Raw genomic sequence first — 25,073 nt, 5'->3', positions numbered from 1 at the left:
CCCTATTTTCTGCAACATTCGGGGTAATTCTGCAGATTAACTTTTCGAAGGAATTCCACCAATTATATGGTATAGAGAAACCCATCTAAAATTACTTATGAAGCCCACAATGCCACTTTGTCAATGTAAATTTGCCTTATGTCTAACAGACTGCCATGTACACTCTGTGCCAAACAATGTCCAGAGGGTCTTAAAACCCCTCAAACCAGTCACCTCCAAGTATCCTGCCAGTGGTGCCTCAGATGGACATAGCTTCCTTAGTGCTGCCACCAAACACGCAACATACACAGAAGGAGTTCAGGATTAATTAAAGAGGTTCTCCAGGGAGGATTTAAAATGGCCACCAACAACCTGTCCTAGAACAGGTTGAGAGGGTATCCCTCACTAAGCACTCTACAATAGATGGTAATGATGTGACCCTGCCTACAATATGCCATCATGACTGAGCAGCCTGACAGGAACACCAGAGGGTAGTGTTTAGTGAGAGCCCCCCCTTCCACCAGCAGCTCTGCAAGTGGAGGCAACCAGCCCCGCCACATTCTAGGACAGGCTGCTGGTCGCCATTTTAAATCATTCCCGAATAACTCCTTTAAAATGTTCTCGTTTATATGGGTTCCACAAGAAGACCACCACAGGAGGACGAAATGACGACTTACCACTGTACAAACCAGGGTTTCTGTAAGATAAAGTGCACAGCATAGCCTTAGGCTACTTTCACACTGGCGTTTTGGCCTAATGCATTCTGAATGGAAAAGGATCCGCTTAGAATGCATCAGTTTGCCTCCGGTCAGTCACCATTCCGCTCTGGAGGCAACACCTGCTTGCAGCGTTTTGTTGTCCGCTTGACGAAGCAGAGCCAAAAGGTTGTCCCTGACACAGTCTGGCACAATAGAAAATTGATCCGTCTCCCATTGACCAATGGTGTTCAAGACGGATCCGCAAAAAAGGCTAGTGTGAAAGTAGCCTTGTCGAGATAATATATAGATACCCTCACCGACCAGTCAAAGGGACATGGAATAACAGAGTGTGCAGCATGTGAAAGTCACAAGTGATGCTCAGCTCCATGTTTCGGCACGTCTCTGTGATGAACGCAATGTGACAGGCAGTTCTTGCTGCCGGGTTTCTATATACACACTTGCCAGGATCACAAATCTAGCGTACACTTCAGGCTATCCCCACCAGGAGGCAAACAGGAAATGATCTTGGGTGCAACCTTGATCTGAGGTCACTGAGCTATTGTCTTCCCCCTTGTGCAGCTCTGGAAGTGTGTGAGGTGCCTCCATCAGACATTTAGCACAAAAACAGGAAACCGTCTGCCACACCTCTGGTAAGGAAGTAAACGCCGCTTTACCCTGCGCTTCCACAGGCTCCACATAGTAACAGTCTGACAGTCGTACGAGAACAGGACCAATTATCCCCCCCTAAGGTAAACCCGGCACTCCAACACTTCTTGCCTGTTCACAATGACCCAAAGTCAAGTCACAGAGAATACAGAAACCAACCAGTCCCATTTATCCAAAATATTTCCGGAGGGAATGTGCACATGGCAAGGAAACTGCTGGGGAACAACCGCCGTCCATCAAGTTCAACCAAGGGATAGATGGGGACGCGAATCCCAGAAGGAAGCGAGACTCAGATTTCTACACATTTTCATAAGCTTTAATGTGTTTTACTTTTAAGAATTTGTCTAAACCCTTTTTGAAACTGCCCACTGTTCCTGCTGTGACCACGTCCTGAGGAAGTCTATTCCACAGATTCACAGTTCTCACAGTAAAGAAGCTTTGACGCTTCTGGAGACTGAACTTTTTCTTCTTCAGCCGGAGGCAGTGCCCCCTTGTTACACGCGGATCTGTTGCAGATTTCACCCCAAGTATTGCAAAGAGTGGAAATCCGCACAATGAATAGGCAACTGGAAATCCAGACCCGCACAATGAATAGGCAACTGGAAATCCAGACCCGCACAGTACGGCAACTGGAAATCCAGACCCGCACAGTACGGCAAGGTGGGGACTGGCAACTTTCCTCAATGCTGACAGTCTACATGACTGTAGAGCCATATACACAGATAGGATTAAAGGTAGTCTTTTCAGCAGTTTTAACCATGCTAGATTGTTAACAGCACTATGTAGGGTCCGGGGAGAGCAGAACATACCTTTGGTGGAGCTTTTAATATCAGGAGTAGTGTGAATATGAACCTTTAGGCCAGACACACACGAGCAAGTTCAATGCGAGAAACTCGGGCCGTGTGTCAGCACAAGGTCCCATTCTGACAGCCTCTCTAACAACAATGTCAGTGTAATTCAGTAGATTCCTGGACTCTCAGGGTCACACAGCATTATAAATAATTATAATGCTGTGCGATCCTGTCATAGGAGTGGAGATCAGAAGGGGACACCGACACATGCTGCGAGTTTGTTGCATTGAACTCGCTCGTTTGGATGTCGCCTTATTCTGCCACGTTCTGCTCCTGCAAGTGCCCAGGGCGAAGCTTCACTGTGAAGTGCTGTCTGCATTCAGCTGTTCAACAGCCCCCCCCCCCCCCCCCCCAGTGACAGCTGTACCAACCAACCAGAAGACAACTACAGCTGTCAGCGGAAAAGGCTGTGGAACAGTGAAGTAGAGTCAGCGCTGAGCACTAAAGTGCATCAAAACCTGAATTAAGGTCAATATACACAATACTCCTGGATACAAAAATGATGGCAGGATGAGCCACCATTTTTGGATCAGTAGAGGGGGTGGGGTGGTGGTCAGACTTTTGCTACATGCCTTACATTATCATACATCCAGTTCTTGTGGACGGAAGAAGCCAGTTACCCTGCTCTATCAAGGCTTGTTTCACACTAAGTTTACCGATCCGGCAGGCTGTTCCAGCCGGAAACAGCCTACTGGAGCTGGCATTGCCAGAATGCCATCCAGCTCCATTAACTATAATGAGGTTCGGCAGACTGGAAAACATGCCGAGAATTGGCCAGACAAATGCCGCCGCGCGGAATGGTTTTTGCCCAGCCAATTTTCTGCATTCTATGCCGGAACACCCTGGCGGAAGGCTGTACCGGCAATGTGAAACCAGCCCAACATGGACTACAACGGCTAAAACAATAATTCTGCATCTAACACATTGGAACAGTAGATCTGCCTAAATGCAATGCGTTAGATTGGCAGGAAATAGTCTATAAAGATGGCCATAAGCACTGATTTCTGCAAATCTGTCGATGCTGTGAGGAGTGCCACACACCATGCGTCAGGAGAAAGAAGGGTCGGCAGAACATTATTTCTACATTCTCGTGGGTATGGCACTGGTATATTTTCCAGCAGATCTGACAGGGCAATGGGCATTTTTAAACCAAAGCTCGAGAAGTTTGAATGGAATCAGGTAAACCTGCTCATATAACTAAGAAAAGGGGGCGGAAGACTTTAGATATGGAGTGGTATGACTGGTCCCCCAACATGTCCTCTTCTAGGAACTTTCATAGACCTACAACATTAAGGTGTAAGGTCTACATTAGACACAAGTCAAGCAAACTCACTAATTTTGGCAGGACTGGCCAGCTACGTATTGGGAGGTTAGGTGGGTGGCCCCAACATCAAATGTGGGCAAAAAGGAGGATTGGGCTACTGGATTTGAACAGGCCCAATTCTTTGTTCCCACAAGAGAACAGCCACTGTTAGGGGTGCCTGCCAGTGGCTTATGCTCCTATCCCCATTAAAAATTCACAAAACGAATAGAGGCCCAAAGTGCATGGCCACTTTTAGACACAACTAGCAAATTTTATGAAGTCTCCTAGTAAGGGTCCATTCACACATCCGTGTGTGTTTTGCAGATCCGCAAAACACGGACAGCGGCAATGTTTGTTCCGCATTTTGCGGACCGCACATTGCCAGCACTAATAGAATATGCCTATTCTTGTCCGCTATTGTGGACAAGAATAGGACATGTTCTATTTTTTTTTAGGTTCGGAATTGCGGACCTGGAAGTGCAGGTCCGCAATTCCGTTCCGGAAAATGCGGAATGGAATTGCGGATGTGTGAATGGAGCCTAATGCACCATGAGAAAACACTGTTGTATGCATCACAGTTATAGATAATACTTGTCAAGTTACTAGAGGGTTATTCAAAGGAGACTATACCCATATGGAATGGAGACCAATGGAGCATACCATGCTGGATCTGTACAGAATCTGACTAAAAAATTACCGGTGCCTCCGTATGAGGTCAGAGGTACAGGAGAGGCCCATACAATGCACAGCCATAATACAACCATGAGCATAAGCCCTAAATCTAAGATTTAACTTGTAGAATCAGCCAATGTACCAACAGAACAACATTCAGGTAAGGCTACTTTCACATTAGCGTTTTTTGCGGATCCGTCATGGATCTGCAAAAACGCTTCCGTTACCACAATACAAATCGCATGCATCAGTCATGAACGGATCCGGTTGTATTAGGTCTTCTATAGCCAAGACGGATCCGTCTTGAACACCATTGAAAGTCAGAGGACGGATCCGTTTTCTATTGTGTCAGTAAAAACGGATCCGTCCCCATTGACTTACATTGTGTGCCAGGACGGATCCGTCTTGCTCCGCACCACATCACGGACAGAAAAACACTGCTGGTAGCGTTATTCTGTCCATGATGGGAGCGCAACCAAACGGAAAGGAATGCATTTTGGTGCATTCCGTTTCGTCAAAATGAATGGGGACAAAACCGAAGCGTTTTCTTCCTCTATTGAGATCCTATGACTGATCTCAATAGCGGAATTGAAAACGCAGATGTGAAAGTAGCCTAATCTCACACATTATTGTACACCATAAAGTCTAAAGGCAATGTTGCATCACAATTTAAGGGACTGTAGCATAGAAGATAATGTGATCACAAGATTTCAGTGATGCCTCAGAAGGTATATAATAGTAGGGCTGCAGCTAACGATTATTTGAATAATCGATTAGTTGCCGATTAATTTCTACGATTAATCGATTAATCGGGAAAAACGACAAAATTACAAAACAGAGAGGTTTATATGATCTTACTTGAAAAATGATGTTCAAAGGCCATATTAAAACAAATTGTGGACGACACTATTATGGGGGATCTGTGGACGGCGCAGTTATGGAGAGGGGGGATCTGTGGACGGCGCAGTTATGGAGAGGGGGGATCTGTGGACGGCGCAGTTATGGAGAGGGGGGATCTGTGGACGGCGCAGTTATGGAGAGGGGGGATCTGTGGACGGCGCAGTTATGGAGAGGGGGGGGATCTGTGGACGGCGCAGTTATGGAGAGGGGGGATCTGTGGACGGCGCAGTTATGGAGAGGGGGGATCTGTGGACGGCGCAGTTATGGAGAGGGGGGGATCTGTGGACGGCGCAGTTATGGAGAGGGGGGATCTGTGGACGGCGCAGTTATGGAGAGGGGGGATCTGTGGACGGCGCAGTTATGGAGAGGGGGGATCTGTGGACGGCGCAGTTATGGAGAGGGGGGATCTGTGGACGGCGCTGTTATGGAGAGGGGGGATCTGTGGACGGCGCTGTTATGGAGAGGGGGATCTGTGCACTGTTATGGGCATAACAGTGCACAGATCCCCCTTCCCATAGCAGTGCCATACACAGACCCCCCCCTCCTCCCCATAGCAGTGCTATACACAGACCCCCCACCCCATAGCAGTGCCATAGACAGATCCTCCCCCCTCCCCATAGCAGTGCTATACACAGACCCCCCTCCCCATAGCAGTGCCATAGACAGATCCTCCCCCCTCCCCATAGCAGCCCCGGCCCCAATGCTTATAAGTCTGACTAATCACTGCATCTTTATTTTACCTTTTTACAATGACGCTCCTGTAACAGCCAGGCAGAGCGGACGGCGGCGTAACGTCACTCACGTGACGCACCTGCTCCGCCCACTTCATGAATGAAGGAGGCGGAGCAGGCGTGTCACGTGAGTGAGTGACGTTACGCCGCCGTCCGCTCTGCCTGGCTGTTACAGGAGCGTCATTGTAAAAAGGTAAAATAAAGATGCAGCGACCGCCCGCCCGCATAGCAACGAATCGGCGATTATGCGATAACTGGATTCGTCGACAACGAATCCAGTTATCGAATATAATCGATTACATCGATTAATCGTTGCAGCCCTAGGCCCACATTTTGCAAAATAAAATGAAGGCACACGGTGTTAAAGATGTTTTTTCTATTTATCTAATGTATTACTGTATATTAAAAAATAAAAAATTAGGAACTGCACCTGGCAGGAATTTTACGGGGATTCCTGACAATTATACAATCATTCTCCTCCACTGGAACATTCAGCATTTATCCTTATGGCTGAATTGTCAGCTTCCGTATGTCTCATAGAATTTTACTGAGCCACATGCATTGGTTATCCTCACCTCAATACAGCTATCCCTAGGAGGAACAGTGGCTTATAACTGAAGTGCCATTTTTGTAATGCAGCTTGTGGCATTTCTCTGGTATATTTCACAAAAGAGACCGATGGGGTCCGCCTGGTGTCCAATGACTAATGCTAGGACATACTACAGTACTCACACAGTATTACAAAGTATGGCTAAAAACGTGTGGACACCTGCCAGACACATTCATATGATCTTGCTGGATTGTCTAATTCCCAAACCACTGGTGTTATTAAAGAGCTGACCCCCCTTTGCAACTACCATAAGAGCATTGGTGAGGTCAGACACCGAGGTTGGACGTACAGGGCATTTCTCAATACTGGCATTCAGGAGAAGAGGATGGAGCAGAGTGACAGCTCATGTCCTGCTGTACCCAACACCTAGGGCTGAAACGATTCATCGATGTAATCGATTAATTCAAAGCAAAAAAAAATAAAAAAATCCTTGATGCAGTTTAAAATCACATGACCACGGAGCGCGAATGAAGTGAAGCCTCTCACTCACCGCTCCGTGGCCTCCCGACTCAGCACCGCACTGCACTGCACTGGCCAGGGCCTTGCGCTGTATGTGAGGTCAGGTCCCTCCCAGTGCATGCTGGGAAGAAGACACGGTCCGTCTCCTGCGGGCTCCATATCAGCGCACTGCTAGTGCCAGGAGAGGCAAGTATAAGGTAGCGGGGGGGGGGGGGGGGATGATGGCGCTGGGGACCTGGATGATCATTGCAATGGCATGGAGGGGCTGATGGTGCTGGGGGACGGCACGGGACATGGATGGCATAGAAGAGCTGATGGCACTGGGAGAACAGTTGATGGCACGGTGGGAACGGGACGACTGATGCACTTCAGCTGATCGCACAGGAGGGGGGGGGGGGGGAACGAAGGGTGTTGGGGACTGATGGCAGGGGGTCTGATTAGTTTTTATAAAGGAAAACCGTCTAGTAATTCATTTTTTCTTCTTATTCGAGTACTCGATTAAATCGTAAAAATAATCGATAGAATACTTGATTTCTCAAATAATTGATTACTGCAGCCCTACTAACACCCCCTCTGAGAAGAGTCAAGAGATGATGTGTCACAGCGTATGTGTGGGCGTGTGATATATGGGTGTGCGTTTTCTGTGAACATATACATTTATTATGCAAGTAAGTTTGGGAACTCCACCCTCTTACAAAATCTTGCATACGGCACTACAGCAGGGGGGGGGGGGGGGGGGGGGTGCAGTAGTTTGGTACTTCACCTTCCTATCCAAGCTGTTTGCATAGACACAGATTACAACACCGTTTCTCTTTTGTGGATCCGATCCTTTCTGAGTTATGAGACATTTCCAAATTATAATACTTTTTCTTAATATGCAAATTAGGCCTTTGGTGCAATGAGGGCGTAACCATTGCTCTTGTTGCACCCAAGCTCCGCTCCTTCCTATATTCAGCCTCTCCATGGCTGCTTTGATTGACAGGGCCCGACAGTGGCAATGCAGTGAGAAAGGGGCTTGCCACAGAAGGCTGCGGCGCTGCTGGAGCGCCGCTGCCTTCTCGAACAGCTGATCGCCGGGGGTCCCGGGTGTCGGACCCCTGCCGATCAGATGCTGATGATCTATCCAGAGGATGTTCACGATTACCCCAAAAACATGGTTTTAGAAATAGGCTAATTAGGTTGTACTTTTCCATGCTGGAGACATCAGCAGTGAGCCCCGCTACTCCTCCCTTTCTCTTCTCTCCACCTCCAGCCGCTCCAAATCTTGCACAGGCTGTGGGTGCACACAGAAAGGAAACGTGCGCCTGCACAGTCAGTTATCTTCTGCTGGTAGCGGGGTTCATGAAGTTGCCGCAGCAAGGAGGTGAAGAAACTTCCAGAAGGTCAGCCATCACTGCAGCATTCCACCAACTTGGGCTTTGAGGCCGAGTGGCCGGAAAGAAGCCACATGAAAGTTTGCAACCTTAAAAAGACTCTCCGACTGTGAGAAAGAAGATTCTCTGGTTTGATGAAACCAAGATTGAACTTTCTGGTCCCAAAGCTTGGATGCGGACCCATTCACATCAATGGGCCTGCAAAAGATGAAGGAAGCACTCTGTGTGCTGTCCGCATCCGTTGCTCCGTTCTGTGGCCCCGCAAACAAAAAACACATTTCCTATTCTTGTTCGATTTGCGGACAAGAATAGGCATTTCTATCATGGGCCGCCTGTTCCACAAATTGTGGAATGCACACGGCCGGGCATCCATGTTTTATGGATCCACAATTTGCAGACTGCACAACCCGGCGAGGTCGTGTGCATGAGCCCCAAGTGTCATATTTAGCACTGGCCAATGCCATCCCTACAGTGAAGCCTGGTGGTGGCAAGTGCAGAGATATTCTTAATTAAAACCTGATCCAGTGTGCTCTGGACCTCAGATTGGGAAGGTAAGCCTTCTGGCAAGAAAACACAGCACTCTGGGAATGCCCCAGAAGGGCCCCGCCAGAGCCCCAAATTAAACAACTCTGGAGAGATCTGAAAGTGGATGTCCACTGATGGTCCTCATCAAAGAGCAGAAAATCCCCAAATCCTGGTGTGCAAAGCTTGTGACATCATACCCAAGAAGAGTGGAGGCTGTGATCATTGCCAAAGGTGCTTCCCCTAAGTCCTGAGTAAAAGGTCCGAATACCTTCGTCAGTGCAAGATTTTCCTTTTCAATAAATTAGCAAATATTTGGAACATTCTGTTTTGACTCTCTCATTATGCGGTATTGAGTGCAGAATGAGGGGAGAATTTTTTAGCACAAGGCCGCAATATAACAAAATGGGAGAAAAGTGAAAGGGTCTGAAGTAGTCATGAGTAAATCTGCTTGTACCGCTAGGTAGGAATCTGACTCGTTCATCACAGTAATTTACCTCTCTACCGCCGGCAAATTGCATTTTATTTCCCTATGAGATGGCCGCGGGACTCGCAAAAAAAAAATCTTGAGCATGCGCTGTTACTGTGAGTAGTGGAGCATGCACAAGTATATTAGTGCATGCGCTGCTACTCACAGGAACGGCGGATGGGTGAGATTAAGTACTCGCAAGACCCCCAGCAATTTTATTCTGATCACATGGGGGGGGGGGGACGAACCTGCAGTAGACTACACAGCTAGAAGAGGTATACTGATGTACCCACCGACAGAGGCAAAGGATAATAGAAGGAGCATTAAAATGAAGTAATTTGCTAAATCTTTCTGGGATTTTTCTTTTTAAGTTCTGCTAGACCAGAGAGTAAAATAAAATAAATAAAAAGCTAAAAAAGCGTCCAGGTGTATCCACAAAGGAGTGCTGCAATTACCAACAGGAACAACTGAGTGACCTATGTACTTCCCTTTTGTCCTGAGGTTCGTGTATGCAGAGCTCTACAGCAGAGGTCCTCACCACTTACATCTGAAGTGGACGCAATCTCATGGCTCAGGGACTAATCAAAGAAGAAAAATAGAAGTGGTGATGATGCTTATTGATTACAGAAAATCTAGACTTCAAGAAGTAGGAGGCTCTGGGACTAGAGGATGCGCCAACAAACCAAGTCAAAACCTGTATCTGAGGGTCTTAGATAAACCGCGCCAGATCGGCTGGTGGCTGCTGAGCTTCCACCTGACATGACAGTAAGGCCTTATTCACACAAACATCGCTGATTTTCATCTGAAAACCAAACAAAAAAAACAAAAAAATATTTTGCATCCATATTAATTAATGCCTGTATTGACCCCTATTGTGCGTTTGTCATCTGCCAAAAAAAATAAAATAAAAATCCTGTTCTTTTCCAGCATAATTTTGCAACAGAAGCATGAAAAACAAATGACATGTGCCCATAGACTTGAATGGGCATGTCTGGTCCAGAAAATAGACCAGGACATACAGTAAGTTTGGCTCAAAGGGCAATTCATTCAAGAAAAAATAAATAAAAAATTAAAGGCTGAATAAGGGAAGATATCAATCAGTGAAGTGCAAGTATCTATCCATGATTAGCTATACTCAGTGCAATGGACCTAAGAGGCATAGTGGAAACCATCAACAAGCAGGATGAATACTGATTTTATGTAATATAAATCTGCATTGCCAGGCCAGTGTTCTGGCTGATAGATCTACATCCTTGCACTGGATACTGCTGGGTAAGGGGTTGACTATAGTGCCACATACAGACCATTCAAATGAATGTTTGTGCCAAAACAGGGTACGGTATATGGAGGGGTGTTGTGCTAATCCCTGTAACAAGCCACATCCTGAGGACTTGTAGCTTTTTCATTCCTCAGTTACTTAGGATTTGCTTCCAAGGTCTTATAATAGTGCTAAGTGCCCAATACTGAACCATACACCCATCAGAGGGTGTGAGGGGGAACATAACTTTACAACAGATTCAGAAACGCTACTATGCCATTTCTCAGGGGGCTATAGATGCAACTCAAATTTGGAAGAAACTGTTTAGCTCCAAGAACCACTTTAAATGCACTGGCTAAAGCTTCATGCACAAGACTGTGTCTGTATTTAGGTTAGCAAACCACAGACATCCAATACCGCATCTGGACACCTTACTTATGCATTCCACATTTTTTTTTTTATAATTTGCAAAGTGGCCACAAGGATCCACAAAGTATATGGATGTGTGATGGCCCCAACGACCTGAATGGCTCAGTGTGCCATCTACAAGAAATGCAGAGAGCACAAATTAGAAGAATACTGTTGAGGCCTTCTACTGTGCAGGTTCACCAAATGCCTCCAAACCAGCTTCGACTCAATGCACTGCCTCGGCAAGATCTCTGAAGGTGTCCAGTGGTACCCAACACCATGATATACGCAACAGATCCAAGTCCTGTAAGATGTGCGGTGGGACATCCATGAAATAGACTTGTTTTCCTGAACATGCCACAGATGCTCGATCGGACTGAGGAATTTTCAGGTTACCTTCTCAAACCACTCAATGTTTGCTGAAAGAGGCCACTGCCATTAGGGAATATCTTTGCCAGGAGAGGTTATACTTGGTCTGCAGCCATGTTTAGGTAGGTGGTACAAGTCAAAGTAACATCCACATGAATGTTAGGACCCAAAATTTTCCAGCAGACCATTGCCCAGAGTATCACTGCATCTGCTGCCTTCATACCAAAATGCATCCTGGTGCCATCTCTATCCTGGGCAGGTGATGCACACAGACCATCATTTCATGTAAAAGAAAACCTTCTTCATCAGACCAGGCCACCTTCTTCCCCTATTGTAGGCACTTTCAGCAGTGGACGGGGATCTGCAAGGTTGCTCTGACATCTTTCTATCAAGGCCACCAACTCCTGCTATAGTCACTCCTCTATGAAATTATCTAAAAACCCCTACATATCAGGACCACCACACAAGACCTGCCATTTTGGAGATGCTCAGGCATGCTCAACCTGCGGCCCTCCAGCTATTGGAAAACTACAACTCCCATAATTCTCGGACAGCCAGTTTTACAACAGCTGGAGGGCCGCAGGTCTGGTTCATTTGTCTAGCCATCATACTTTGGCTCTTGTTAAAGACCCTCAGACCTCTCTTACAGCACCTCAACATGAAGAACACTTGCTGCCCAATAGATTCCACCACCTGACAGATGCCACTGTCACAAGATAATGTTATGGCTGATCTGAACATATATGTCCCCTACTGGGCAAAGTGTCAACAGGACAGTATGAAAGAACTGTATAGAGGTAGACCAGCGATCGAGCAGCTGCTCCATATACCGTAAACACTATAGGAAATATGGAAACTGATTAGTGCCCACACTTACTATACCAGAACACTAGTGGAGAGGAAAGGGGGGGGGATGTGGGACCCTGCTTTAAAGGGAACCTGTCACCTCAAAAATGCATCTACACCCGCCAGCAGTACCTCATAGTAGTCCGCAGCCCGTTAATAACCATACATTTCATCCTGTTGTCCGATATTACGCAAGTTAAAAAAAACAGTTTTATTCTCCATCAGCGCTATAGTGCCGGCCAGCTTAAAATCAAGGGGGCATCGGCCTCCTTGCTTCAAGTCAAGGTAACCACACACCCTAACCGCCCACTCTTGCCTGAGAGTGACAGCCTGCAGTGCAGCCGCGATTCCACAAGTCTCGCGCATGCGCATTGCTAACAGCGCCAGCAGATGGGATAGCGCATTAATACAGAACGCACCGTGCATGCGCGAGACTTGGGGACTCGCAGCGGCACTGCAGGCTGTCACTCTCAGGCAAGAGGGGGCGGTTACCTTGACTTGAAGCAAGGAGGCCGCTGACCCCTTCACTTCAAGATGGTGGGCACTATGCCGCTGATGGAGAATAAAAAACTGTTTTTTGAACTTACGCAGCATCGGACAACAGGATGAAATATATGATTAGTAACAGGCTGTGGGCTACTATGAGGTACGGCTGGCGGGTGTAAATGCATTTTTGAGGTGACTGGTTGCCTTTAAATATCACAAGAGGATCCAGGGACCCTAGACGGGGGGGTTAACTCACTTAAAGGCAGCATAAGTAGTTGTCTCATTAAGACCGACATTGTCCATATGTCTTACTGCACATGGACATCATCGAGTGGGGGGTCCATGTATGGCCAGGGGTTTAATGAGTCCATGACTAGACCAGGAGGGAAAGAGGGCGCACCCGGTTCCCCAAGCAAATGCCAGTTTCAACTGTACCTTCTGCAGCTGAAGAGTATGGCGGACCAGACGGCATTGGCTCTGTGCCCCACATTTAGTCTGGTAACGCAACACGCATTAGTCTGGTAACGTAACACGCAAAGTACGTCAGGCGGCACTATAAAGTCATTACGTCAGGCCCCAGACAGTAAGAGAGCAAGTGGACTGAATCCAGATGCTCATCATGGAATGGCGAATAGGTCAGTAGTTTTTTTTTGTTGTTTTTTTATTTTATTATTTTTTTAGTTGATGTAAACGGGGCTGAAGAGGTACAAAAGCGACAAGAATTTGGATATTAGTCTTGCGGTGGGGGGTATAAGTGTAAGGCTAGGGCTACAAGGCGAGATTTGTCACGTGCCTTCTTGTCTCAAAAGGGGTATTCCGGTTATATGAAGTTATCCCCTAACCACAGGATAACAGATAACCATTAGATCAGTGGGGGTCCTACCGCTCTATTGGAGCTCCAGAGGCAGCCAAGTACAGCGCTCCTTTATCTCCGGAACTCCCATAGAAATCATGCCCGACCAGCCGTTCCATACAGTGTCCCCATTTTGTGATCAGTGGAGGTCGCAGCAGTAGCAACACAAAGGATCTAATAGGGGGTTCTACTGCTGAGGGTAGGGGATAATTTCATGTAACCGAAATACCCCCTTAAACTCTGCAGACATATCTTGTGGCTGGAAGAAGTCGTCATAGCAGTCTGGGCCAGATGGAGAAGAAAAGATCCGGTCACTGGATATAACTGCACTGTAAACAGCCTACGGAGTGCCTGTATAGAACTGGTATCTACCACTATATATGGTCACTGGAAGGTGGTAGTTTGATCTTAGTACAGTGGTTTCTATCCAGTATTAGCAGTTATTATGTGGTGAATTTGTGTTCATAGTCTAAGTTTTTTTTTTTTTTTAGGGGGTGGCACGGAAAGGGAGTGGAGAAATCTCTATAGACTCTAGCAATGCTCCTTGGTCTCACATATCTGAGCAACGTGGGGAAGGGGGGGATGATCCAGATGCAAAATGTGTGCTAGGGCACATGTTATGGCCCTGTATATTTAGGCATGAGCTTCAAAGCAACCGGATAAGGATCCGCTCAGAACGCATCAGTTTGCCTCCGATCAGTCTCCATTCCGCTCTGGAGGCGACACCTGCATGCAGCGTTTTGCTGTCCGCCTGACGAAGCGGACCCAAACGGATCCGTCCTGGCACACAATGTAAGTCAATAGGGACAGATCCGTTTTCACTGACACAATAAAAAACGTATCCGTCCCCGATTAACTTTTAATGGTGTTCATGACAGATCCGTCTTGGCTATGTTACAGATAATACAACCGGATCCATGCGGTTGTAAAACAGATCCGTTTTTTGCAGATCTATGACGGACCCGCCCAAATCGTGAGTGTGAAAGTAGCCTTAGCAGGTGAGCATCGGATATTTTTTAGTTTACCACATCCCCTGCTGTTAGGCTATTTTTTTAAATCCGTGGACAACCCCTTTAACAGAAGGTACAATGGACGCCACTGACTTTAACAGTAAAGAAATATACTTGACCCTCGGGAGTTTACAAAGGAAGTAACCAAAAACGGACATCTAACGGAACCCAGATTCACACCACGGTATTTTCGGCGTTTCACACTTTTAGGCGCCTGCTGCACAAATGCTAGAACACGGCCTATTCTGGCGCGTATTGCAGGCGATAGTAGGCATTTTGACTCTGGGGGCCGCAGAAATTACAGGACGCCCACAGCTGGTATCCGTATTTTGCAGATCTGCGTTTGCGGAAGGCAAAATACATATGGTCGTGTACATGAGGCGTGAGGCCATCTTGTAATGATATACATATTATAGAAATCAATGGAGGCATCAAGGAGAACATATGGCCCCATTTCCTAAAACCAATGAAACAGCTGCCAACAAGTCGGGGGGGAGGGGTGAGCTGGACGGCATCCAGGACACCCCGCCACCTGAGGGGCACACTGCCAGGGACCCCCATAAGCCCATCCTAGGGAACCGCTATTAATAGAGGAGCCGGGGGGGAAATCCGGGACCTGGGGGGGGCGGGGGGCAATCAGCATTTTGGAGGGAAGTGGATCAGGAAGATGAAGAACGAGAGGCCAGAAATGGGGATGAGATGGAAGGGAGACGAATGAGGAAGTCATGAGGATGATGGGAGTAATGGCAGCCGAGAAGCGGGGAGCGCACGGGCAGATAATGGGTGTCAGAGCAGGGAAGCAGACAAGAAGGCGGAGGCTGACGGCTCGGTGGAATGGAGGAGGAGATGCGGGCGGATGGGCCCGGGGGAATGCGATAACGTACCCGTTCCTGGCCTGCGGCCTCCGCCTCGGTGATCCTGGCTCCCCGCCGCCTCTTCAGCCCCGGATCCCGTTAGAAGGAGCAGCCTCCTGCAGCCTGTATCACACGGCCCCGAGATCCGCCACACCCAGGCCCGAACCATACACTCGGCACAGAGGGGTGTCACACAATAAACCCGCACAAATGTATTAAGTCAGCAGCGTCTTCCGCCCAGATACCTCCCCGTCCTGTCACGTTCTGTGAGGAGTGTGCTGCTGCGGCGCTCCGATACCGTGCCCACACAGGCTGCGCGAGACCCGGGCTTTTCGTCGCCTCCCCCTCTAAAAAAAAAAATAGTATGACCCGGAGCGAGAGCACGGACGCTACCAAGTAACGCAAAGGGGAGGGGAAATGACAGCACTGAAGGCTCGCTTCCTTTTGATAATTAGATTGCCCTGCCAACAGTGACATACCAGGGGGAGTCAAAAATTATCCGCACTCTGGCTGCAGAATTTATTTCAATCAACTTTCAGAAAAGACAAAGGCCTCCTCTTCCGACCTGATCTCCCCAGTCACCGCTGGGCAGGTTGGATCTAGTTTATTTGTGACTGCGGTGGGAGAAACAATGGCTGCCCCACTTGTGATCTGCACCAAAGAAGAGCAGCGAGCAGTGATTCGGTTTTTGTGGTCAGAGGGGGTGTCAGGTGCTGATATTTATCGGAGACTTTGTGCCCAGTATGGCAAAAGTGTTCTGTCCAGAAGAAGTGTGTATGAATGGATGGAGAAGTTCAAGGAAGGTCGCACGAGCGTCAGCCACGAAGAAGGAGCCGGGCGCCCGTCCACCTCCACCACGGAGGACAACGTTGAGCGCGCGCATGAGCTCATTCTGTCGGACAGAGGAGTGACTGTGGATTACGTGGCAAATCATCTGCAAATCAGCCATGGCTCTGCCTATGCAATAATCCACGACAGGCTCGGGTTCCGAAACGTTGGTGCGATATGGGTACCCCAAAAATTCCCGGAAGAGCACAAACAGAAGCGTCTGGACATCTGAAAACAGAATTTGGACTGATACTGCAAGGAAGGAAGGTGAACGTTTCTGATAAAGGATTATTGATGGTGAAGACGGCGGTGCATTGGTGGCTCCCAGCTCAGCCTAAAACATTTTCTAATGAGGGCGTACGAAGGCTTGTTGACTGATGGACAAAGTGTGTACAAAGTGCATCTTCTCTGAAAGCTGATAAAAATAAATTGTACAGCCGGACTCACCCTTGTGCAAATGTCACCAGCAGAAGACTTTTCCTTTCCTACAGTGCTGTTTGTTAAAATATGTAACAATATCTGTATACAATACACTGCTCCCTCAAGATACAATATTAATTGGTTCCAGAATGACCATTGTATGTTGAAACGATTGTACTGTAAGTTTAGTAATTGCTTCCAAAGCCCCAAAATGTCATTCAAGATTTAAGAAAAATAAGCAGATAACTAAGACAGATAAAACAAGTCCTTACATATAACAGTCAGGAATAGCTGCTAACTAGCAACTAATCCAGCTAATAACCAGAGAAGTGGCCTTGATTGGTTGGATCTAGTTTTAGCTAATTTTAACTTACGATGGGTCAGAAAAGACCATTGTATGGGGAAAATATTGTATCCTGAGGACATTATATCTTGAGGGATCACTGTATAGATAAACATGTATACATACATATACACACAAAACTACACTGCTTGTCCAAAAATAAAGTCGCCACCTGGATTTAACTAAGCAAATAGGTATGAGCCTCCTATTGGATAATTACTGCATGGGCGATTATCTTTCAGATGGCAACAAGTTATTTAACCCCAACTGGTGCAATGAGTTGGTTCTCATTTCTTAAACAACCATGTCGAAAGACACATCTCGTGGTCGTGGAAAAGATTTTAGTATGTTTGAGAAGGGTCAAATCATTGGCATGCATCAAGCAGAGAAAACATCTAAGGAGATTGTAGAAACTACTAAAATTGGGTTAAGAACTGTCCAACGCATTATTAAAAACTGGAAGGATAGTGGGGACCCATCGTATTTGAGGAAGAAATGTGGCGGGGAAAAAATCCTGAATGATTGTGATCGGTGATATCTTAAACGTTTGGTGAAATCAAATCGAAGAAAAACAACAGTAGAACTCAGGCCCTCAGGGCTATGTTTAATAGTGAAAGTAAGAGCATTTCCACACGCACAATGTGAAGGGAACTCAAGGGATTGGGACTGAACAGCTGTGTAGCCATAAGAAAACCACTAATCAGTGAGGCAAACCAGATTGGACTCTGGAGCAATGGAAGAAGGTCATGTGGTCTGATGAGTCAAGATTTACCCTGTTCCAGAGTGATGGGCGCATCAGGGTAAGAAGAGAGGCAGATGAAGTGTGGCACTCATCATGCCTAGTGCCTACTGTACAAGCCTGTGGGGGCAGTGCTATGATCTGGGGTTGCTGCTGTTGGTCGGGTCTAGGTTCAGCAACAGTATGTGCTCCAAGAATGAGGTCAGCTGACTACCTGAACATACTGAATGACCAGGTTATTCCATCAATGGATTTTTTCTTCCCTGATGGCACGGGCATATTCCAAGATGACAATGCCAGGATTCATCGGGCTAAAATTGTGAGAGTGGTTCAGGGAGCATGAGACATAATTTTCACACATGGATTGGCCACCACAGAGTCCAGACCTTAACCCCATTGAGAATCTTTGGGATGTGCTGGAGAAGGCTTTGCGCAGCAGTCAGACTCTACCATCACCAATGCAAGATCTTGTTGAAAGATGAATGCAACACTGCATGGAAACAAATCTTGTGACGTTGCAGAAGCTTATCGAATCAATGCCACAGCGAATGCGTGCCGTAATCAAAGCTAAAGGCGGTCCAACGAAATATTAGAGTGTGACCTTTTTTTTTTTGGGTGGCGACTTTTTTTTGGACAGGCAGTATAGATACAAACATACCGCTTTTACTTGACCAAATGAACATCAGTACCACAGACATGAAAATGTGAAAATCTCAGATTTTTATAATTTTGTTTTACTTTTTTTTTTTTTTTTTTACAGTCAGTAATACCACAGCCCCTTCAGTACAATATCGGGCAAGGCAACATCTTTAAAAACATGGCCGTGCCTGCTACCGTATCTCATCCCATTCAAGTGAACAGGGCCCAGGTACTGCAGATATGGGTTCATTCGTTCTGCTGGGTATTGAGGATCCCAGGGGTTTGATCCTTAAAGGGGTTGACCACTTTCTGGCTACTGTTGACCAATGTGTTTGTAAGATGACTAATATGACACTTACTAATATAGAATTTGTTGCTATTCTGTGCATGTTCATATTTCTTAAAGATATATCCCTTGTTTTCCAAGTGTTTTGTGCTGTCCAGAGAGAGGTTCTGTCCATAAAATGGCTGCTGGTGGAGGGTCATGTGACCAGACACTTCACTCAGTCTCCTCTATTCAAACACACTGCTCCTTACTAAACTCCCAACAGTGCAAGTGCAGATGTCAGGTGTAGCGTATGGAGAAGACATCACATGGAGGTTATTGCCCTGGTCACATGATCAGCAGACATTTTATGGACAACACAAAAACCTGGCAAACAAGGGCGATATCTTAAAATGATAGAAAATGGCACAGAATTTCCACAAAGGCCATAACAGTAAGTGCCATATGGTCATCTTACAAACACATTGGTCAACAGTAGGCAAAAAATGGCCAACCCCTTTAATGATCATGCTTCAAAAAGTCCAAGAAGGGACAATATCAGCGGTGGCAAATCTTTTTTGACATTAAAGGGACACTGACAGGCAAAATCAGCATATTTAGTTATATATATGACATTACAGGTCTTATACAGTCTATTAAAAGCATCTAAGTAGCCCCCCTGTCCACCTTATAAATACCGAAAAATAAAGTTTTATAACCTGCCTGTCTCGTCACCAATTTGCCCAAGGGGCGGCGTTTCATCTCAAAATGCGCCCAGCCAGCCGCTCCCAACTGCCGTTCTAAAGCCCCGCCCAGCTCATCAATATTCACTTCGCTGGGCGGCGGCTACAACTCTCCCCAGTCACGATCCTGTGCATGGGCAATTGAATCCTCCTGGCATTGTTCACGTCTAATCTTCTGCGCTTGCGTCCGGCCGTGGTTACATCGGTTTTACATGGGTCTGTACGCAGGCGCGATGTAACCACGGCCGGGCGCAAGCGCAGAAGATTAGACGTGAACGATGCCAGGAGGATTCAATTGCCCATGCACAGGATCGTGACTGGGGAGAGTTGTAGCCGCCGCCCAGCGAAGTGAATATTGATGAGCTGGGCGGGGCTTTAGAACGGCAGTTGGGAGCGGCTGGCTGGGCGCATTTTGAGATGAAACGCCGCCCCTTGGGCAGATTGGTGACGAGACAGGCAGGTTATAAAACTTTATTTTTTGGTATTTATAAGGTGGACAGGGGGGATACTTAGATGCTTTTAATAGACTGTATAAGACCTGTAATGTCATATATATAACTAAATATGCTGATTTTGCCTGTCAGTGTCCCTTTAAGGCCTCATGCAGATGACTGTATGTATTTTGTAGTCCGCAAAATGCAAATCTGCAAAATACGGATGATGTCTGCGTTGCATCCGTTTTTTATTTTTTTGCAGACCCATTGACTTCAATCGGTCCGTGGTCTGCATTTTGCGGCCATTAATATCTTATTAGTAACCTTAAAGGGGTTGTCCATGACTTTGACATTGATGGCCTCTCCTCAGGAGAGGGCATCAATATCAGATTGGCGAGGGTCTGACACCCTGCACCCCCACAAATAAGCTGTCACCTTGTGGCTCCAGTGCCAAAAGTTGGCGCTAGAACTACACAGCTGTCCCACACCAGGCGCTACATTGTAATAGCTGCCTGGAGGGGGTGCTGGCTGTCAGACCTGAGGATAGGCCATCAATATCGAACTCCTGTACAACCCCTTTAAAGGGTTTATTCAGCTTTCTAACATTGATGTCCTATCCTCAGGACAGGCCCACCGATCAGTTGTTTGAAGCACCACAACCTCATCAGTGCTTACATCGCACTGTACTATATTCAAACTCCATAGTTTTCATAACAACTGTTTTGATGTCCATCTTTTTCCCACTTGCAGTTTAGTAATCTGTAGTCTGTAGTCATTCTGCATCATGCACCAAGGCCCTGGTGTGTTCATATACACTACAGCAGCCAATCTCGTGCCGACGCAGAGGGAGAACCCCTGTGCCACCCCCTCACTTAGTTCTCCGTTCACAGTGGTGATGCCCCTTAGTGTCCCCTGCACTATAAAGGTGTGCCATAGAGCCCCAAGTAATGCCCCCTTAGTGAGCTCACATAGCATGATGTCCGTTTAGTGCCTTCCGATACAGTATGTTACCAACCTTAGTGCCTCCCAACAAAGCATGATGCCCCTTTAGAGCTTTTCCACACAGTATAATGCTCCCTTAGCGCTTCCCTAAAAACAGTATGTCCTCTTAGTGCTCCCGTCAGAGTATGGTGCCCCTTTAAAGGGCTTCTGTCACCCCTCAAAACGTATTTTTCATTTTTGGGCATATTCAAATCCTTATTGGACGACTATTCCATATATTACCTTGTTCTGTGGCTTTGTTTCATTAAAAATTGAGCTTTTAAAATATGCAAATGACTGCACTACCAGCAAGTAGGGTGTCTACTTGCTGGTAGCCTCCGCATCCTCCTTTTAAAAAAACTCCCCCTCCTCCAGTTGATTGACAGGACCAGCGAGCGCTCTCCTCCTCCGGCTGGCCCTGTCTGCAATTCAAATCCTGCGCCTTACGTGTCTTCATTCGGCGCAGGCGCTCTGAGAGAAGGACGCTCAGCTTCCTCAGCCTTCCCTCAGTGCGCCTGCGCAGATGACGTCACCTCTAGACCGAAAGAGAAGACGTCATCGGCCCTGTTAATCAACTGGAGGAGGGGGAGTTTTTTTAAAAGGAGGATGCGGAGGCTACCAGCAAGTAGACGTCCTACTTGCTGGTAGTGAAGTCATTTGCATATTTTAAAAGCTCGATTTTTAAGGAAACGAAGCCACAGAACAAGGTAAGAGCCCTATATAGGGAATAGTCGTCCAATAAGGATTTTAATATGCCCAAAAATGAAAAATACGTTTTGGGGGGTGACAGAAGCCCTTTAATGCCTTTTTCCACACAATATGATGACCCCTAAGTGCCCCTCACAGTAGGATGCCCTCCACACAGTGTGATGCACCCTAGGTGCCCCATAGTATGATGCCCCTTTAGTGCTCCCACATACAGTGCTGATCTGTGGCTAGGGGCAGCAGCCCACCCTCCGTAGATACTGATGTACATAGCATTTTTGAGCCCCTTACTCCTGATGACCAGTGGACATCTCTAGGAGGCTGATTACTCTGTAATTAAAAAGGTGACCCTGTTGGTCTCCAAGAGAGTGAATGGATCCTGCAAGGTTGTATATGGCGGCCAGGCCTGTTGCTAAGCAGCAGTCAGACTCATTTGGCACTGTCTTGGTTCTTGCAGAGGTTATTCATTAGGGCATCTGCAGAATAAATAAATTGAATGCAAAACTGAAGTTTTCACCAGTTTTCCTGAAAGGATTTGTCCCATTACAGAAAATGGCATTTATCATGTAGAGAAAGTTAATACAAGGCACTTACTAATGTATTGGGATTGTCCATATAGCTTCCTTTGCTGGCTTGATTCATTGCTGCTCCCATATCGGACACCTTGTATCTGCTCTGCAGCGGTGGTTGTAACCATGGAAACAAGCCGTGTATAATGTGATGCCAGTGCCTGCGCCTGCACTCTTCTGGTTCAACTGAGGGCACCAGCTTCAACTGTTTCACTGGGCATGCACTGAACACGTCACATGGCTCGGCGTACGCCCAGTGAAACAGTTGAAGCTGATGCCCTCAGTTGAACTGGAAGAGCGCAGGCAGTGTTCGGCACTGCGCCTGTTGGCTATGCTGAGGGGAAAGGGTGGGCGGGGTTATCGGCAGCTAGTGACTGGGGGGCCGCAACGGCGCTGCTGAGGGTGTGTTGTGTGAGTGGAGGTGAGGCATGCTTGGGCTCTGTGGGGGGGCGGGCCTGGGCACTCGATGGGGGCGTTCCTGGGCGCCTTTGAATAAAAATGACGCCCCTCTGGACACCCTAATGCCTCATTAGCATATGGATTAAAGTGGATTTTATGAAGAAATAATACAGGCTGCAAAGAAAAACATATCGAAAGAAGGTATGAAGTATTATAAGGACTATATATGCACTTTATTGTACTTTGTTATGCACGTCATTGACACCCCACCCCCTGTCCTTGGGAAAATTGTCTTGCATGAAACTGGTCGTGGGACTACTGCCTTAGACAACATAATAGGATTTTTTCATATTATAAGCAAAGAAATGAGAGACCAGGCATTTTTCATTATGTTGTCACAGTCTCTGTCACTGGGCACATTTTTGCATAAGGCCTTATGCACACGACCATATCTGTGTTGTGGTTTGCAAACCGCGGATCTGCAAAATACGGATACCGGTCATACACATTCAGCATTTTTCTACTAGAACTGGCTAGTCTTGTCCACAAAAATATTTTGTGGAATAGCCACATGAATGTGATGCCATAGAAATGAATGGGCTACATGCGATCTGCAAAAAATATGGATCGAATGCGGACCAAAACTACGGTGGTGTACAACATGAGGCCTAGCTCCAAAACCTCTTATAGAACAGGAGGAGCTGGGTAGATTAACATATACGGAAAAAGATTCATTATAACTTTTTGATTAAAATCTTTCTACGCTTAGGTGTCCAGTGGGTGGAGTGACTCAGTGATTGACAGCCTTCCCCATATCATTATTCATACAGAGATAGTTGTGTGTTATTTAGTGAAACCACTCACTGGACTCCTAAGCATAAAAACAGCAGAGATGTCAATCATTAAAGGGGTTGACCACTTTCTGACTACTGATTACTAATTTGTAGGTAAGATGACTATATGACACTTATTGATATAGTTATTGTTGATATAATGTGCTGTTTTCTGTATTTCACAAGCCACATCCCCTTCTTGGGCACATCATCTGTGGTGTCCGCATAAAGGTACTGTCCATAACATGGAGGGTCATGTGACCAGACACATCAATTAGCCTCCTCCACTCAAACACACTGCACCTGCACTAAACTCCCATCAGTAACAGTGCAGATGGCAGACGCTAAGTGGTGTGTCTGGTCACATGACCCTCCTTCAGCAGCCATTTGATGGACAGGACCTCAATGCAGACAGCACAAAAGACTTGGATAATAAGAGGGCATCTATTTTGAAATGTAAAAAATTGCGCAAAATATCATCAAAGGTTATATTAGTGAGAGCCATATAATCGTCCTACATACACATTGACCAACAGTAGACAGAAAATAGGCAACCCTTTTAAATTACTACTTAGGCCTCATGTACACAACTCAAAATTTTAGAAATGTTTGCAAATTTATTAAAAAGGAAAAACTACAATTTTGCACGGACATAAGTATTCAGACGCTTTGCTATGACACTTGAAATTTAGTTCTGGGGGCCTCCCATTTCCCTTGATCTTCTACACCTTGATTGGAGTCCACCTGTGGTAAATTCTGTTGACTGGACATGATTTGTAAAGACACACCACTGTCTATATAAGATCTCACAGCTGACGTATCAGAGCAAAAAAACAAGCTATGAGGAGGAAAGAACTGAATGTAGTGACAGGCTCTTTTGGAGGCACAGGTCTGGAGAAGGGTTACAAAATTTTGGCTGCACTGAAAATTCCCAAGACCACATTGGCCTCCATAATTCTTAAATGGAAGATGTTTGGAACAACCAGGACAATTCCTAGAGCTGGCAGCCCCACCAAACTAAGTAACCGGAGGAGAAGGGCCTTGGTAAGAGAGGTAACCAAGAAACCAATGGTCACCCTGCCTGAGCTCCAACTGTGTGCAGATAGGAGAAACATCCAGGTCAACTATCACTGCAGCACTCCACCAATCTGGGCTTTATGGCAGAGAAGTCCGAAAGAAGCCGCTCCTGTCATGACCATAGACAGGGAGACACATTCACACGGTGAGCCCTAACTGGAACCCAACCCGCTGTCCCTGCCTATTTGCAAAACAAACCCTAAGCGGCGAGTCCACAACTGGTCCATATGCTGGTAATGCAGAGAGCCAAACCAAGCACCTACCGTAAAAACTGCAGGGACCTGTTTGCACAACAGAAACCCAAAACTGACAGACACACAGAGAAGGGTCGTACAGAAATAGGTTAAAGCCGGGAGGTCAATACAGTACCAAATCACAGACAGGAGGGTGGTCATAAATAGCCAGGGGTCCAAACCGGGAGGGAAACAGGATACAAAATCCCAGTCAAGTCGAATTTAAATCCAAATAGCAACAATCCAAAAACGCACAGTAGCAACAGGAGCACAACAAGGCAAAACCTGTAACTGGCAAGGGTGTATTGCCAGCAGGTGGTTTAAATAGTTCGCTGAGTACCTGTATCAGAACCTGATAGTGTCAGCGCCCCCAATGGACTAGAAAAAAGCAGTCCTGAGATAGGAAGGCTGAACAGTCAAAGATACATGTTTGCAAAAATAAAAAGCACCTAAAGAACTCAGACTGTGAGAAGCAAGATTCTCAAGTCCGATTAAACCAAGATTGAACTTTTTGGCCTCAGTTCTAAGCCTCATAATTGGAGGAAACC

At 46.6% G+C, this 25,073-nt stretch overlaps 1 protein-coding gene across 2 annotated transcripts in view; it reads right to left on the bottom strand.

Annotated features, from left to right (window-relative positions):
- Positions 1 to 25,073, bottom strand: part of GNB4 (G protein subunit beta 4) — a 117,225-nt gene that overhangs the window by 16,288 nt on the left and 75,864 nt on the right. The window contains exon 1 of one of the 2 annotated variants that reach the window (XM_044292581.1): positions 15,348 to 15,667. The exons of the other annotated variant lie outside the window; for it this stretch is intronic. The gene's annotated coding sequence lies outside the window, so the exon portion shown is untranslated. Of the gene's footprint in view, positions 1 to 15,347; positions 15,668 to 25,073 lie in introns of those variants that run through there. 2 annotated transcript variants of the gene reach the window in all.

Source organism: Bufo gargarizans, chromosome 4 (genome assembly GCF_014858855.1).
Source record: "Bufo gargarizans isolate SCDJY-AF-19 chromosome 4, ASM1485885v1, whole genome shotgun sequence".
In the NCBI taxonomy this organism is placed as follows: domain Eukaryota; kingdom Metazoa; phylum Chordata; class Amphibia; order Anura; family Bufonidae; genus Bufo; species Bufo gargarizans.
Note: the sequence above shows the minus strand (reverse complement) of the source record. Positions and strands in the feature narration are given on the sequence as shown.